The 18,344-nt window shown below is 45.1% G+C and overlaps 1 protein-coding gene and 2 long non-coding RNA genes across 3 annotated transcripts in view; 2 read left to right on the top strand and 1 right to left on the bottom strand.

Annotated features, from left to right (window-relative positions):
• Nucleotides 1-1,489: 1,489 nt before the first annotated feature.
• Nucleotides 1,490-18,234, bottom strand: LOC122208575. Its single transcript, XR_006197289.1, has 3 exons — nucleotides 17,888-18,234; nucleotides 11,488-11,675; nucleotides 1,490-1,744 (listed from the first exon to the last, which is right to left on the bottom strand). It is a non-coding gene; the product is annotated as an uncharacterized LOC122208575 (long non-coding RNA).
• On the top strand, nucleotides 2,037-6,566 carry LOC122208576. Its single transcript, XR_006197290.1, has 3 exons — nucleotides 2,037-2,292; nucleotides 2,511-2,592; nucleotides 6,309-6,566. It is a non-coding gene; the product is annotated as an uncharacterized LOC122208576 (long non-coding RNA).
• Nucleotides 17,816-18,344, top strand: part of CNOT1 (CCR4-NOT transcription complex subunit 1) — a 101,663-nt gene continuing 101,134 nt past the window's right edge. Inside the window, exon 1 of the mRNA XM_042919770.1 lies at nucleotides 17,816-17,917. The gene's annotated coding sequence lies outside the window, so the exon portion shown is untranslated. The remainder of the gene's footprint in view (nucleotides 17,918-18,344) is intronic.

Genomic DNA, 18,344 nt, shown 5'->3' with positions numbered 1-18,344 from the left:
TCCACAGAACAGAACCTCCTGTACTCGGGACCCTTCTGGACCTCATCCTATGTACTTTATCAGCTGTTCATCTGTACCTTTTATTATATTCTTTCTAATAAATTGGTAAACATGAACAAGTGTTTACCTCCCTTCTGTGAGGCTTTCCAGCAAATTATCTCCCCCTGAGGAGGGAGAGGTGGGAACCCTGATGTATAGCTGGTCATCACATTCAAGTGGAAGGGAGTGACGCCCCCATCCCTCCAAGAGATTAGTGACAGAATTTGTGACCATCTTTATCTACCACATAATCTGCAAAATATACATAAATATTTAGCTCAAAGTATTGCAAGAATCATGTCAGATTTGTAAGAAGTGTTTTCTTTATTATTATATTATTATTATATTAAGGGATAAATAAGTGTTTCATTGTTTTTATTCTTTTAAAGTTCTTATTTTTAAATTTTTTTTATGTTTATTTATTTTTGAGACAGAGAGAGACAGAGCATGAATGGGGGAGGGTCAGAGAGAGAGAGGGAGACACAGAATCTGAAGCAGGCTCCAGGCTCTGAGCTGTCAGCACAGAGCCCCACGCGGTGCTTGAACTCACAGATAGGGAGATCATGACCTGAGCCAAAGTCGGAGGCTCAACCAACCGAGCCACCCAGGCGCCCCTTATTTTTTTTATTTTTTAAGTAAGGTTTAGGCCCTAGCTGGGACTTGAATTCATGGCAACCCTGAGATGAAGAGTTGTGTGCTCTACCAACTGAATCAGCCAGGTGCCCGATTGTTGTTATCCTTTTAAAAGGTCACATTTGGCATCAGAGAGTACTTAAATTAGGATGGAATTTTTCACTTAATAGGGTTTGCCTCAAAAAGTGCCTGGCTGTCTCAGTCAATAAGAATAGGCAACTCTAGCTCTCATGGCGGTGAGTTCAAGTCCCAAATTGGGCATAGAGCTTACTTTAAAAAAAGGCGGGAGCCGGGGTGGGGGTGGTGGTAGGAGGTTTGCCTAAGAGTTGAACTGTTGTGGTCCAGGCAGAAGTGACAGTGACAGATGGCCTAGACCCAACAAAAGCACTGGAGGTGGAGATCAATGGAAAGATTGGAATACCTTTGTAGGATAAGGATTAAACTTTGACCTTGACCTCCCCCGACCCCACCCCACGACCCCCAGTGTTTTCGTTTTTGTTTTTTAAGTGTATTTATTTATTTTGAGAGAGAGAGCACAGGAGCAGGGGAGGGGCAGAAAGAGAGGGGGAGAGACAGAATGTGAAGCAGGCTCTCCACTGTCATCGCAGAGCCTGTCTCAGGCCTGGAACTCACCAACCTGTGAAATCATGAGATGAAATCAAGAATTGGTTGTTTACCCAACTGAGCTACCCAGGTTCTCCCCCCCCCCACCCCCCGTGTTAACCTTAATGATAAAATTGTCAGTTATTTTGCCAGCAAAATAGGTTTATTCAGGAACAATAGAGAATCGCAATTCAGAACAAACAAGCTGTGGCAAAACCAGAGCCAAGTCTAGAGAACAAGGTTTTACAGAGGAAGGTGGAGAGTTGGGGGGCGCTGTTGTAAACTGAAAGTCCATTGGAGTAAACTGGGAGTTTGAAGTGTTGTGACTTCTCATTGGCTGAGTTGTGACAGTGTCTCATTGGCTGGGCTGTTGCTGGAGGAGGAGGAAATCTTTCTTCTTCCTGCTGGGGTGGTAAAGTATAGGTTTCCTCCTGTTGAGAATGCAAGGTCCGCCTCTTCGTGTTGAGGTCTGCAATTGAGGAGGTTGCGAGAGCTCCCCTTTCTGGCCTTATGACTCCATTTTAAATAAAGTTTCTTTATTCAGTTGCACACAGGTTTCCCCATCTGGAAATGAGGCTAATATGAAAGATGTCAGCTGCTCTGAGATTTTGAATATAGTTCACTGTTAATCCTTTAGGAGGTCACATAGCCAAGTGGCTAACAGTGCAGGCCCAGAAATGGCACCAATCTGGGTTTGAATCTTGGCTCTGCCATTGACTGGCTGTGTGGCTCGGTTTCCCCATCTGTAAACTGGGAGTTCTCACAATAGTCCCTGCTTTACAGAGTTATGGTGAATAAAGGAGGCAATGAATGTAAAGGGCTCAGAGCAGGCCCTGGCACACAGTGAGCACTCCACTGAGGTTAGACATCATCACTGTTACCATCAGGAGGGAGCTTCTTAGCATTTAGTTGTCTTTTCTGGTTTCAGGGCTTTGGAGCCAGAAACAGAAGGAGCAACTACCAGCTGAACAATGACACTCTGCTAGTTTGGTTACTACCACTGCCTCACCGGCAGCAGTAAGTCCTATCTCCTTCCCGTCCTTGGCACATGTACCTCTGAGGCAGGTTGCTTTCTGCCATGTGTAGGCCAGAGGTAAGCAATGCCACCAGGCAGGCCAGTTTAGACTGATCAGGGATAATTAATACAGCAGGAAATGGAGTGACTGCCACGTGGATGGAGGTGAGCCCCCGGGGCCCTGCCCTCACAGCCTGACTCTCCGGCTCTCTGCTTACAGCCTCTGGACTCCCCTCAACACCAGACTCTGAGAGCACACCTGCAAAATCTTCTACAACACAGAGGACAATGGCTTCAATGAGGTGAGTCACCCCTCTCCTCAGTGAGGGCTGTAGAGAGGGCAACTCTCTCCTCTTCAGCTGGCAGAGAGCAAAGGAAAAAGAGGAGCTCATAACCCCAATGCACAGTGTCCTTACACACTCTCTCTTTCTCTCTCTCTCTCTCTCTCTCTCTCACACACACACACACACACACACACACTCCCAATTCTATTTACAGCAATTCTGTGAGGCAAGCAGATAGGTGAGGCCACATTTTGTTTTAAAAAATCTTATTTTGGGGGCACCTGGGTGACTCAGTCGGTTGATCCTGAGACTTTGGGTCAAGTCATGATCTCACAGTTCATGAGTTTGAGCCCCACATCGGGCTCTGTGCTGACAGCACCCAGCCTGCTTGGGATTCTCTCTCACCCTTTTTCTCTGCCCCTCCCCTGCTTGTTCTCTCTCTCTCTCTCTCCTCTCCCGCTCCCTCTCAAAATAAATAAACATTTAAAAATAAATAATAAAAAATCTTATTTTGGGGGGGTGGGGAAAATGGATGAAGGTGGACAAAAAGTAAAAATTTTCAATTATAAGATGAGTAAGTTTTAGGGATATAATATACAGCATGGTGACTACAGTTAATACTGTCTTGTATATTTGAAAGCTTCCAGTGGAGCAAATCTTAAAAGTTCTCACCATAAGAAAAAAAATATTTGTTAACTATGTGAGGTAATTAGTTGTTAACTAAACTTGTGGTAATCATTCCACAATATTTATTTATTTAAAAATTGTTTAGCTTATTTTTTTAAAGTAGGCTCCACACCCATCATGGGGCTCAAACTCACAACCCCAGGATCAAGAGTCACATGTTCCTCAGACTAAGCCAGCCAGGTGCCGCTTTCTTTTTGCTTTTTATTTTTTGAGAGAGAAAGAGCACAAGCAGGGGAAGGGCAGAGAGAGAATCCCAAGCAGGATCCATGCTGTCAGTGCAGAGCTCAACCACAACCTGAGCTGATACTGAGTCAGATGCTTATCTAACTGAGCCACCCAGACATCCCTCTTTTTGCTTTTTAAATTGCAAAGGCAATATATTGTCCTTATTAAGAATTCAAACAAGGGGGGCCTGGGTGGCTCAGTTGGTTAAGCATCAGACTTCAGCTCAGGTCATGATCTTGCATCCCATGAGTTCAAGCCCCGTGTCGGGCTCTGTGCTGACAGCTCAGAGCCTGGAGTCTGTTTTAGATTGTGTGTCTCCATCTCTCTCTGCTCCTCCCCCACTCATGCTCTCTCTTTGTCTCTCAAAAATGAATAAATATTTTAAAAATATTAAAAAAAAGAATTGAAACAATACAAAAGTTTGATGTACTCCAGATTTAATTTTATTATTGTTTAGAATTCGCATTATTATGCCCATCTTGTAGACATGAAAACAAACTACCCTAAGGCTGTCCAGGCAGTAGGAAGCAGAGTGTGAACTAGAATTCAGTTTTTTGTGTCTAAGGGCAGGGTTGTTCAGGCTGTACAGCCCCTGTCATGAGGACCCTGCCCCCTATCCTGGGTTAATCAGGAAGAAACTTACAAAGACCATGACAAAACACTCAACAGGCAGGCCCTGATCCACATCAGAGATAACATTCATTCCGTTGGGTGAGATAGGACTGTCCTCAATTTCCCCTGCAGTATATACCACCACCCCACACCTGTCTCTCCCACCTAACAGGGTGTGCATATCTAAATACAAATAAGTAAGAGTCTAGAGGTAACTCTGAATTGACTCTGATTTCATTAGGAAAGTGATTCACGGGGGCACCTGGGTGGCTCAGTCTGCCGAGCATCGGACTCTCTCTCTCCCTCTCCCTCTCTCAAATAAAACACACACACACACACACACACACACACACACACACACAGAAAACATTAAAAAAAAAAAAAGAAGAAAGAAAGTGATTTATGCAAACTACAGCACTCTGATTTTTCTTTTTTTAAGTAGGCTTTACATCCAACATGGGGTTTGAACTCACAACCCTGAGATCAAGAGTCACATGCTCTGCTGACTGAGCCAGCTGGTTCCCCAGTGCTATATGATTTTTTTAAACAAAATAAGCAGCAGGAGATCTCACCAGGAATGGTAACAACTCAGAGGAGATGGCTGCCTCACCGCAGTGTTTCTGCCTCTGCTTCCTGTGCTGGTGCTGGGCCCTTGGGGTTCTGATTTACCATTGCAGGAACCCAAAAATCCGAAGTACCTTGCATCTTCATCTATTTTGTTTATTTTTATCTTTTATTTATTCACAATTTCATTTGACCATTAACAAAGGATTATTGTATACAGGGAGCTGTTGCAGGTCACCAAATTTTGGTTTTCAAACAAGAATTAACACTTCAGGAGCATTTACCGGGTACTCTAGCTCAGATTTCTGCCAAGAAGTTTGGCAGCCATTCAGCCTTGCAAAGTTCCTGCTGCGCATGCCCAGGTGGAAATAGGTGGCAAGTTATAAGGAGTGACAATAGGCGGGAGAAGAGGACCAGAGAGCCTTTGCCTCTGTCTGAATGAGCCAAATTTTAAAAAATAAATTGTGGGGGCACCTGGGCGGCTCAGTCAGTAAACGTCCAACTCTTAACTTCGCCTCCAGTCATGATCTCACATTCCTGGGTTCCAGCCTCGCATGGACTCTGTGCTGATGGCGCGGAGCCTGCTTGGGATTCTGTCTCCCTCTCTCTGGCCTTCCTGCTTGCTCTCTCTCTCTCTCTCTCTCTCTCTGAAAATAAAAAAAAAAATAAACTTAAAAAAAAAATAGGGCACCTGGGTGGCTGAGTCAGTTAAGGGTCCGACTTTGGCTGAGGTCATGGTCTCAGAGTATGTAGGTTTGAGCCCTGTGTCGGGCTCTGTGCTGTGTCTCCCTCTCTCTCTGCCCCTCCCTGGCTCGCACTCTGTCTCTCAAAAATAAATAAATGTTAAAAAATGTTTAAATCATACATACATACATAAATAGTGAACTCTGGCCCCTAGATCAGAATAGAGCCCACTGGCTTGTCCGAGCTGGCTGGTACTTCGTAACCATCTTCCTGGGGAAAGGTTGTAGCGGTACCTGCAGCTTCATGCAGGTGTTCCCCAGGGGCAGCTCCAAGAGGCCGGAGGGCACAAGCTCAGGTCTCACATGCCCTACTGGAAGTTTTCATCATGTTGGGTGTCAATGTAATTAGACCTTGTGCCAGAAGTATAGTATATTGTGATTAAACCCTTAATCCTGGAAAGATCTTGGACTGATTTCTCTCTGCTGGTCCTGGAGGTTTATGGCATGATTCAGGGCATTGGCTTCAACACCCTCAACCTCTAGTCACCCTGCCGGGGGCGGGGAGGGGGGGCACGGAGGATGGCACAAGGCTACCAGGGGCATTATGCTGGCAACACACACAAGCAACCTCTTCTGAAGGTACCAGTTCCACATGGCCACCCCAGTAAGTGGTTGGTCAGTGGGGTGCGAGACAGTGAGAGCCATGCCTTGCGGTCTGGATATCGTTATTATAGGCATTGCTTTTCTCCACCTCTGCAACTAGTCCAGTCTACCATCATCTGTTGCCTGGACTATTATAATATCCTTCTAATTTGGTGATTCTGAAGTCACTGCCTCAGCCTCTCCAGTCAACTTAGTAGTCTTTAAGTTTTAGCAAGCACCTTTAGCCCATGTGATTGGTTAACTTTCTTTGTATATCTAAATATAAGGTTATATCTATAACCTTTCTTTGTATATCTATAGATCACGCGTTGTTTCCTCGAAAGACTTGGAACAAACCCTCTTGCACAACACCAGGACACAACCTCTGAATACAGAGATAACATCCGTAGCTGGCACCACTGAGTGTGCATGTGGTCAAGGAGTGTCACCGACCACTGTGGTTCCCTTTTACTGATTAACTGCCCTGAAGTTCCTTTAAAAATCTTTGGGCCAGGCAGAAACCTCAGAGTTGATTTTTGGACAAGAGTCCACTTTCTCCCCAGGTGCCTGGCCTCCTGAATAAAGCTCCTATTCGTTGCCAATCAAAATTCTTCTCTTGAGTATTGGCTTTTTGAGCGAAGGGCCACTCAACTTGGGCTTTTTGGTTGCAAATTTCTGCTGCCACCCTTGTTTTCCTGTAGTCTCCTGTCCTTGCAATCATCTTTTACTCTCTTTTTTTTTTTTAAGGTTATTTATTTATTTGGGGGGGGGGGGCAAGAGCAGGGAGAGGCAGAGAGACATGGGGCTCAAACTCACGAACCGTGATATCAAGACCTGAGCTGAAGTTGAACGCTTAACCGACTGAGCCACCCAAGGACCCCTGCAACAGTCTTTTAAAACTCGCCATCCTCAGCTCAAAATCCTCTATGGCTTCTCTTCTTACTAGAGGAAAGCCGAGGTCCTCACCTTGAATGACAGGCCCCACAGTCCTATTTCTCTGTGACCTCCTGTTCTACCACCCTCCTCCTCCCTGTCCACCACCTCAGCTCTGCTTCATTTTCACCTACAGACTCAGCAGATGTCAGCCTCAGGGTCTATGTGCTTCCTGGTCCCTGGCCTGGAACCCTTTGCCACTAGATGCCTGCATGGCTTCCTCCCTCAGCTCCTCAGGTCTCTGCTCAGATCCTAGTCAGAGATCTCCTCAAACAAAAATAAGTGCCCACCTCTTTGTCACTCCAGCAACTTGTTCTGCTTCATTACTTGTCACAGCACTTTGAATGCCTAGTGTGCTTGCTTGATTTATTGTTTATATATGTATGTATGTATTTATTATTGTTTATCCCCCTGTCCCTCCCTGTTTTGTTTTTAATTTTTTTTTCATGTTTATTTATTTTTGAGGGGCACCTGGGTGGCTCAGTCAGTTAAGTGGCTGACTTTGGCTCAGGTCATGATCTCACGGTTTGTGGGTTCAAGCCCCACGTCGGGTTCTGTGCTGGCAGTGCAGAACTGCTTGGGACCCTCTCTCTGCCCCTCCCCTGCTCATGCTCTTTCTCTCTCTCCCCCTCTCAAGATAAATAAATAAAACTTTTAAAAAAAGTTAAAAAAAAAAAAAAAGAAATGGATCAGGGGTATAAAGCATAGAAAAAGTTTGTGGGATTCCAAACAAAAAGAACATCTCTATGGGATTCACTGAGTCTGGGGGGACTGGGCGTGGAATAATGGAATGGAGGGAGGGAATATCTGAGGCTCTCTACCACATAACCCCTTCCTACACTTAACACTCGCTGCCTCCAGCCTCCGAATGGTCCCATCCCTGGGGTGCCTGAGTGCATCCATGCCCCATCCTGTACTTGCAGCCAAACCAGAATTACCTGAGGCAGGGACTCACTCCGTGCCTGGGGACTGTGCAGGTGAACCCGAGGAGATCCAGCAGCCACCGGTAAAGTCACTACAGCGAGGCTGTGACCCCACAGTCAGGGAGAGACAGGCCAGAGACCACGGGGATTAAATGTAAGGGCAGGATGTTTGCACACTGTTACAATCCCAGCACCTGTACAGTGTCAGGAACACTGTAAGTACTCAAATATTTGTTGAAAGAAGCAATGGTTGAGGGAGAGGCAGCTATTCGATTGGAAGCAGAGGACATGGAGGTGAGGGCCCTAGGGTCCAGGAAGAGGATGTGGGATAGAACTGTCATCCTGGGGGAGCAGGTAGGCCCATATCTAGGAGCAGTTTTTGGCTAATTTATTTTTTTTTTTTTTATTTATTTTTTTTTTTTAGTTTTTGGCTAATTTAAAAGAGCCCCCAGGGAGTCCCAGTTCCTAGCTCTTCTCCCCTCAGCTCCCAGGTTAGGTCTCAGTACCAGAGGCAGCATGTGACGGGGCCCATTCTGCTGTAAGTTGCGGCAAAATGACCTTTGTGCCCTTTTGTCTACACGGGGGACAGTAACCTGGCCTGCAATTTCCTGGGTGGGGAGAGGTTTGTGGAGGCCCTGAAGTAGCAGGTGAGGAATCCTGGGTCAGAGTGGAGTGCTGAGGTCCTTTGTTCTTCCGGAAATCAGCAGCCTGGGAATGAGGGGCTTCCAGTACCCCTCCAAAATGGGGGCTGCCCCTCCCCCCCCATACATTCTGCCTGGGAGAAGAACCGTCAGGTAGGCAGGGTGGGAGAGATCAAAGGCCAAAAATTTCTTCCTTCCTTTTGGAAACAAAGAAGGAGACCTTGTCCCTCGAGCTATCTAAAAAGCTATCTAAAACCCGAGGAGAGATAACTTCTTTCCAAAAGAAGTTCATTAGCATTTAAATATGCACCAATCTCTCCATCTTAAAAAAACAAAACAGAACAAAAACCTCTCCTCTCCCTTCCAGCTACATCTCCCACTCAGATCTGGCTTCTCCCCCCTCATTCCACAGAAATGGCTCTCTCCAAGGTCACCATCAGCCCTGTCACACAGCCTGAGGCCTTGTCAATCCCTTCCTTGCTGGACTGCACCAAAACACAGAGTCTCTCAGTGCTCTGGCTTCTGTGATTCTGTGACCTCGCTTAGCCTCTACTCATCCTCATCCTCTTGGGCTGGGCTGTCCCGAGGCTCTTCCCTCCTTAACTGTGAATGGAGGCACCTCTTCTCAGGGCCTTGAGGCCTCTGCTCTCCGAAGTCTCCCCCACAGCAGCCCTTCTGCCCGAGACTTCAATCCCCATCAGCAGTCTGTCTCCCAGCTCCTTGTCCTGCAGCCTTAGCCCAGGGGTCTCTCAATCTCTCCTCTTGGGTGACTCACAGGCACCTTGAACCCACCATCACTCCTCCATTGTTCCTGCTTTGTGGGGGTGAGTCACCTGGGGCAGACTTAACTTTTTCCTCCCTCACCTTTCATAGGTAGGTTGCCAAAGCCCCACACTTTTATCTCCCTTCCCTCTGGTGGCCTCACTTCCCTCTGATGCTCTACCCAGCGCCCCCCCCCCCCCCCTTGGGGTACTTCCTGGTTAGCCTCCTATTAACTTCTCTGGCTGGGCACCCGCCCTTTCTCCTTGGTACAGTCAATGTGACCTTAAAACAATGGACATATTAGTATGTCACCTGTTCTACCCCACCCTTCAAAGGTTTCCAGAGCCCTTAAGGATAAAGGGCTGAGCAAGGCTGCTCTAGCAGGTCTCCAGCTACTTCTCTCAACTCCAGCTCTCCTGGCCTTTCAATTCCTCAAAGATGTCCACAGACGCCAGTGTCATCTCTGTAAGGCTCGGGTCTTTGTTGGGATGCAAACTCTCTCTGCCACTCTATCCAGAGAACTCCTACTCCTTCCACATCCTTAGAGAATGCTTGAATGCCTACACTGGGTTATAGACTCCCCAAAGCTTCCTGTGCTTCCCCATTTATTAACATTTATTATACTTGTAATTCTTTGTTTGACAGTTGTCTTCTCTGCTAGCCTGCGAGCAACATCAGCCAGCACCTGAAGGGCCTGTACTCTTCTGAGCTACAATCTAGGGCATGGTGGATGTCTAAGCAATGGTTATTTGTGGAAGAAATGAAAGTTCTGCCCTTGTGATGGAGGGGCAGTGGCTGTAGAGCTGGGAGAGTTACTGGCTCATAAGTACCTGATGCTCTAGCCAGAAATACCCTCAGAGCTGGTAGCTGTGAGAGGAAACCCAAATAGGGGTCGGTTGGTCTGAGGGTTACTTTAAGGAGGAGCCTCTTTGCAGAGGCTAAAGAAAACACAGTTGCTGAGTGACCCACTTCTTTGGTCTCCTAGATAGTGAGCCACTATCTGATATTGGAACAAATAGGCTGCTGGCTTCTGTAAAGAATATGAGATCTCACTCCTCAGAATCAAGGTGGGGCCACCCAACTCCTAACCAGTGTCTCACCAGAACCTGCACAGGGGAGGTGACTCAGGACTCAATCTGGGCTAGGTCCTCCTGGGGGTAGGGAGGGAAGCTCTTCACCCTTCAACGAGTGAAGGGTGCCAAATGGGACCCAGCCAGAAAGAACCAAGTTCCTGGCTTGAGACCCCAGGACTTGTTCTGGACTTAAAGACAGCTGTGGTTTGGGGACCTGAGAAAAGTGGATGCAGTTAGAAGCCCCATAGCTTGGAGAATATAATTAGGAAGACTGAGGTTAGGGTCATAAAGTCCCCATTCAAATACCACCTTCCCCAAGAAGCCCCCAAACATCTCCAGTGATCTCCCCTGTCTCTCTATCCAGGCCTCTATAGCATAAGAAAAAAAAAAAGTTAGTACTTTTTCTGCTAAAAAAAAAAAAAGTTAATATAAAACTTCAACTCTGGAGCAGTGCTTTTCAAAGTTTAAAACATATCAGAATCACTAGGAGGGTAGCCTGGTGGGCTCTAGCCCCAGGGTGTTGGATTCTGTAGATCTGGGCTAGAGTGTAAAGGAGTGTGTTTTGGGGGGCACCTGGGTGCCTCGGTCAGCTGAGCGTCGAGAGCGTCTTGATTTCAGCTCAGGTCATGATCCCAGGGTCATGGGATTGAGCCCCTCATTGGGCTCTGCACTGAGTGTAGAGCCTGCTTAAGATTCTCTCTCCCTCTCCCCCTGCCCCCTGCTCATACACACACACTCTCTCTCTCTCTCTTTCTAATGTAAGAATAATGATAAATCTTAAAAAAAAAGGGGGTGGGGGAGGGGGTGCCTGGGTGGCTCAGTTTGTTGAGCATCCAACTTTGGCTCAGGTCATGATCTCGCAGTTTGAGCCCCATGTCAGGCTCTGTGCTGACAGCTCAGAACCTGGACCCTGCTTTGGATTCTTTGTCTCCCTCTCTGTCTGCCCCTCCTCTGCTCACTCTCTGTCTCTCAAAAATATAAACATTAAAAAAAAAAAAAAAAAGAATGTGTATTTCTTACAAGTTCCATGATGGAGTTGCTGCTGCTGCTGAGGGAACTCCACTGTGAGAACCATTGCTCTACAGAAACGTACTAGCCAGATAACTGGTACTAATGATTTGACCTTTCTTTTCAAAGGGCTCAGGTGTCCTAGTGCTCCAATACCAACCTGTTCAGGCTCTGGAGATGTTCAAAAGCTTCCTGAAGAATTGTGATCTTCCTCATATGTGGGTTAGGTTCCCCAAAGGCTGGGTCTTCCCGTACACCCAATCTGCTTCTCTTGAGGTGCCTCCCCTTCCAAGCACTCTCACTGCCCTTCTCCAAAGCTCTATGCTGCTATCGCCAAAGTAGTGAAATCTGGGAAGAGGAAAAGGGGGAAGACAAAAAAGGTCTACGTGAGGAGGATGGACAAGTAAGCTGCTCCTGGAATTCTCCAGAAGCTGCCGGGTTCCAGTGAAGGTTCTGCCTCTAATTTGCTACTTGACCTTAATAGAGACACTAAGCTCTTCTGAGTCTCTATTTTCGCATCTGCAAAGTGACAGAAAACTTTCTCTGGCTCATATCCTGACTCCTAGAGCTGATGGGAGGGATCAAATTCTTGCCAGCGATTTAGAAAAAATAAACCTTAACACAAGTTGCATTTTGAGAGGCTTTCTTACTTAAAGGTAACTTTGAAAGCCATTTTTCTACACCTCTACTTACCCCCCCTCCCCTTTTGAACAGATGTATCTATTTGTCTATTGTCTATATCGAGATAGCAGGATTAGATGTTGTATATGATCAACAGCCTATTAAAAAGAAGTGATTCTCTGGAGTTGACTCTGTTCAAGAGTTTTTTAAGGGCACCTGGGTAACTCAATGAGTTAAGCATCCTACTTCAGCTCAGGTCATGATCTTACCTTTCAGAGTTCAAGCCCCACATTGGGCTCTGTGCTGGCAGCTCAGAGCCTGGAGCCTGCTTTGGATTCTGTGTCTCCCTCTCTCTCTACCCCTTGCTCTCTCTCTCTCTCTCTCTCTCAAAAATAAATAAACTTCAGGAAAAAAAAGTAAAAAAATAAAAGAGCCATTCATTCACTTATTTATTCCATATTTATAGGGCACCTACTATGAGCCCATCACCATGCTGAGGCAGATAGCTAAAAATTAAACAGCCTAAAATGCAGGTAAACATATTGCCATCCCAAAGTGATGATATCGGGAGGTGGGGCCTTTAGGAAATGATTACGTCATGAGGGTGGAGCACTTACGAATGAGATTTGTGCCCTTATAAAAGGGATCCCAGAGAGTTCCCTTGCCTCTGCCACCATACAAGGTTACATCAAGAAGATGGCCATCTAGGAGCACCTGGCTGTATTTGGAAGAGGTTAAATTTCTGATGCACTTATGCCCTAGAGAGGGAAGTATGGAGTGCTGAAGAGGAGTTTGGAGGGCAATCCCCAATTTATTGCCCACCCCTTCTCCTGTTCAGGACACGGTTCAAGTTTACATCTCTAAGGTCTCTGAAATGATCACAGAGATAAATGTTAGGTAAAAAAAAAATGTTAAGTCTACCTGAAACCATTATGACACTGTATGTTAACTAACTTGGATTTAAAAAAAAATTTCTTTAAAGCAATTATAAATATGAAAAAAGAATGTTAAGTCTACATTGGGGCTCAGATAGTGCCCTGAGAAGTCTGTAATACAAAATGAACTATCTGCCAAGGCAGGCGCCCAGATGGGTGAAGGAAAGAGTTTGAGCTAAAAGTCCAGCATACAGACAACCACTTCAATCATTAGGTCTGTAATCAGAGAGGACACAGAAAATTAGAGCAGAGTCACAGACTTTGTCCAGCTCAGAGTTCTATCAGTAGTCCTAAGGTTCACTCATCTGCCTGGACCCCAGGCATATTTCTTAGACCTGCCCTAATTTGTGTGCAAGCATCCATTTAGATAATTCTAAAGTATCCATGAACCAGAGGCCATGCTGTGTGGCCTTTCTTGTTCCTTCCGAGCTTCTTACGTGTTCTCTCATGAAAAGAGACAGGGGACTAACAGCCTTAAATTAAGTCAGAAGCTCCTACACAGTCCTAGAACAAATTTCCTGTTAAGGATAGGATCTAGTAATTCAAATGCAAACTCAACTGGAAAACACCAAACACACAGCAGTATTTTCAGGACCTGTATCACTAATTTATAACACCCTGTCAGATTATATATATATATATACATATATATACATATATATATATGTATATATATGTATATATATGTATATATATACGTATACGTATATATATATGTATATATATATATACGTATACGTATATATATATATATATATATATATATATATATATATATTTTGGTTTGGAAACTATCTGGTTGCTGATGGGCCATTGAACATTACAGCTGGGAGGTTACCTGGGCAGGGGTTTTTCCAAACAACGACTAAGAGCATGGTGCCTGAGAATATGAGCCCTGAAATCAGACAGGTTAGGTTTCAACACTTGCTCTGCCATTGACTAGGTATGTGACCTCCAGCGAGTGACTCAGCTTCTCTAAGCCTTGGTTTTATGATCTGTAACATGGGGTAAATAACTCAATCTGTACCTCACAGGGTCCTGAGGTGTGGATGGGATAAAGCATGTAAAGTTGTATTTTTAGAATATATTGGCTGATCAAAGAAACCTATGCACACATAAGAATTCCAGCACCCCACAGTAGGTCCTTGGCTTCTTAGAAGTCAAAAGTGCACAACCGGGGAGCCATGTAATCTTGCCCGATATCCTCAGAGTAGTGAAGAAGGAAAGAACTGGTCCAGGGAAGGGAATGACCCTCCCAAGGTTACACAGAAAGTTAGGGGTACAGCCTGGTTTAGGACTTGAGTTTCAGAACTTCTCAGTGAGTTTTTTTGCAGTGTGCTTCCCTGGACACACTGCCCTCAGGGTAGAGCCACCAAAGTGATACCAAAGCATGGGTGCTTAGGGAGTCAGGAGCTTTGCTGCTAGGCAGTGGTGATGGGCTGGAAGGAGATCAGAACTTAGGGTTGGGCTGTCAGGGAGCTGCTCTGGATAGGACAGAGAATCCTAAGGTAGTCAACAGTACTGTAAATTGAATTTACTGAACCATCTGATAAATGGCACCGAAAAAGGGGAACGTGAAGTAGTAAGTCTTCTATTTCTGCTTGCTTTTTTGTTGTTGTTGTTGTTCACCCTTCTTCCAAGCACCTAAACATATATAGTTCGCACAGATCTTTTTTTTTTTTTAATCTTTTTTTATTTTTAGAGACAGAGAGAGACACAGCCTGAGCGAGGGAGGGGCAGAGAGAGAGGGAGACACAGAATCTGAGGCAGGCTCCAGGCTCTGAGATGTCAGCACAGAGCCCAATGTGGGGCTGGAACTCACGAGAACTCAAGAAACTGAGATCATGACCTGCCACTTAACTGACTGAACCACCCAGGTGCCCCACAGATCTAAAAGTCTCAAAGTCCTTTGTCTTCTAGGTACATTTGCCTCAACTGATTGCAACCCAATTCAGTAAGGCTTTTGTTTCCTGAGACTTAGGTTTCCTCCTCCAGGCTATTTTGGGAAACAATTAAAAGAGTTTGTAAAATTCTTCCAGAGCTTGGGATGCACAATTAATTGGGGGGGTGAAGGATCAGAAGAAGAAGGCTGAGGAAAGAGGCCAGGTGAGTAATTAACAGCTGGCTGAAGTGTTCTGTTTCTAAATACGTTTTGAACCCTAGGACACATAATTGCTGAGTGATTTAGTGAATCTTTTGTGAAGGTCTCTAGTAAAATAGTTTGGGCATGATTTCCTACTATGTTTTTCAGTAAAATGAAAAAGTACACCAGGTGAATCTCCTTTACCTTTTACAGTTGGTAAACATTCTAGAAGGTCTCTCCGTTTCTAGCAGGGATGGAAGCCACCCAGAATTCTTGACAACACACAGTTGAAGGACTTTGATCTCCAGGCTATTGTGTGAATCCTGCAGGTACTTGACTAAGTCCTCAAGGCAGGTCAGGTCCTCAGGAGTGGTATTGATGTGTTATTTCCAGGGTAGGGACTGCAGTGGGCTTTAAGAATGTCCTGGAACAGTCTCAGTATTAAGTAGCAAGTCATTTTTCTGGCAGAGACAGGCTGAAGTGGGGAAAGGCAACTCAGTTTTCTGTCAACTTATCTTATTTTAGGAGATCTATGTTTGAGGCCTGAACTAGTTGTAGAATTACAGAGTTAACCTTAGATAGTTGACCTTTATGGCTATCAGTCTCTTTTCTAAAAAAGAAAAAATGTAAATTATACAAAAAGACATGAATACATCTGCTTTGTAAACAGTTCAAATAGTGTGGTGATGTAGAGAATAAAAAGCAAAAGTTCCCTTTACCCTTCTTCATTTTACTTCCCTCCCCAGGGATAACCACTAGTGTCAGTTTGGTAGGGACGTATATCTTTCCAAGCCCCCCCCCCCCCATGTTTATTTATTTATTTTGAGAGAGAGAGAGAGAGAGAGAGAGAGCGAGCCCAAGCAGGTGAGGGGGAGAGGGAGAGGAGGGAGGGAATCCAACGTGGGGCTTGATCTTAGGAACCATGAGATTATGACCTGAGCAGGTATCAAGAGTCAGATGCGCAACCGACTGAGCCACCCAGACGCAGCTCCAAGCCTTTTATGCATTCAGTTATACGTAAATATAGACAGTTATTTTTTTCCTACACAGATGGTAACGTAATGATTATGCTATTGTTTTTTCTATTGTACACCTTTTTAAATTTAACAATAAATCTTGAGGGGCTCCTGGTGGCTCAGCTGGTTGAGCATCTGACTTCGGCTCAGGTGATGATCTTCGGATCATGAGTTCGACCCCCACATTAGGCTCTGTGCTGATAGCTTAGAGCCTGCTTTTGATTCTGTGTCTCACTCTTTCCCTGCCCCTGCCCCACTCATGCTCTTTCTCTAAAAAATAAACATTAAAAAAAATTAAAAAAAAAACAGTAAATCTTGGAATCATTTCATTGAAGTACATATAGATTTGCCTCATTCTTTTCAAAAACTAAATAGTATTCCATTGTATGAATGTAGCATACATTTATTTAACCCGTTCTCTATTGTTTCCAATTTTGAGAGGCCCCATAAACAATGTGTCAGTGAATTTTTATACACTCATATCTATACAAATTTGCAATGTTCACCTGTGGAATAAATTCCTAGACATGGAATTACTGGGTCAGTGGGCTTGTGCGCTTTCAATTTTGATAAACTTGGCTAAAATGCTATCCACAGATGTTTTAGCAATTTTATACAGCAACGCTGTATACAAAGATTTATTCCTCATCCTTGATATGTTTGAGGGGTCTTTTACCACTAAGATTATGATGTTATAAGTCTATTTCTCTGTCTCCTGATTTTTCAGCATTCATTTGTTTGTGTGTCTACCATGTGCTAGGTACTGTGCTAGGTGCTGGGAATACAGCAATAAACGAGACTGAAACAGCCCTTGCCCTAGCTTCATGTGGGGTTCCTGGATTTCATACAGTTGCTTGAAAACATAAGACAATGAATAAATGTTTGGTAAAAGAGTTGGCCTCCAACCAAGGAAAGGCAGATGTCAAAAAGTATTTTTAGGACATTATGTTAAGTGAAAGAAACCAATCACAAAAAGACAAATACTGCATGATTCCACCTATAAAAGATATCTAAAGTAGTCAAACTCTTAGAAAGTACAATGGTGGTTGTCAGGGACTGGAGGGAGGAAATTGGGAGTTGTTCAACTGGTATACAATTTCAGTTTTACAAAATGAAAAAGTTCTAGAGATCAGTTGTATGACAATGGGCATATATTTAACACTACTGTACAGAACATTAAAAAAATGGTTAAGATGATAAATTTTATGTGAAGTGTTTTTTATCACGATTTTAAAAAAGGTATTTTTAGACACAAAGGGTAGTATGAAAACAGATGGCTAGGAGACAAGCTACTGAGTCTAGCCTAGGAGGGAGTGATGAGGATAGGTATTTTTTCCAAAGGTAGCGAAAACCAACCAGTCAACACTTCCCTCCCGGTCCTTCTACTTTTGTCTGGGAATAGGTGACTATAAAGTCTTATAGTCTGCTATAGATAAATCGCAGCAAAATATAGGTTTCTATGCTTTTTCTCCGGAAAGCCTTTCTGATAGGTATCCTTTCTGATACCCATTACAGGGAATAAGCTAAAAAGAGAACCTTAGCTTCCTATGTCTCTGTAAGAGATCTCTTCTTCAATAGGCAGAACTACATAGAAGACAAAGTTCTGATGAAAGTGAAGCAAATTAGGACCAAAGAGGAGACTACATTCTCCAGCACACACTGCTCTCTTGGGACGCAGTCAGTGACGGAAAAAGACGCGATACTTTTGCGACAGGAATGGGGCGCGCGGATGAGGGACGACTACATATCCCAGAAAGCAAAGCGCCATCACTCGTTACAGTCTGGCTTGTTTCTTGCTAGTTGGCGTTCTCAGCCAAAGGAACGCGAGGGGAGGGGAACGTCGCCCCGCAGCGTACCGGACTTGACACTTGGAAAGAGAACGGAGAGTGGGGGAAAGTGCTTTACCGTAACTCAAAGTAGTTCCCGCGCAGGGAGGTGAGGGTTTGTGGGCCCCCTCCCTTATTTATTGTTTCTCGGAGGCAATCCCAGGCCCTTATTGGTGGAAGACCTCGAGGGCAGGTGGGAAGTCCATGAAGCCCCAAATCGAAGTTATCTGCGTCTCTCCATTGGTCTTCCTCTCGAGCGCAGGCGCGAGAGCGCCGACTCCAGTCCCCAGGGACGGGTGAGCGGCAATTGGCCAAAACCCGCGAAGTAGGAGTCCGGATTGGTAGTTGCTAGCAGGAGCCTGGTTTCTTCCTTGACTTCTGCAAGTGATAGTGTGTGATTGGTTTAAATCCGCGGGCACCTCACGGCGATTGGGCGGGAGCCACGGGCTGGGTACGATCATTGGCTGGTGCTGGGTCCATCCCTCCTCGGGCGGGCAGCGAATGATGAAATGGGAACGGGGAGGGGAAAGGCCGCG

This window comes from Panthera leo, chromosome E2, assembly GCF_018350215.1.
Source record: "Panthera leo isolate Ple1 chromosome E2, P.leo_Ple1_pat1.1, whole genome shotgun sequence".
NCBI classification, from domain to species: domain Eukaryota; kingdom Metazoa; phylum Chordata; class Mammalia; order Carnivora; family Felidae; genus Panthera; species Panthera leo.
This window is presented reverse-complemented; position numbering and strand designations above follow the sequence as displayed.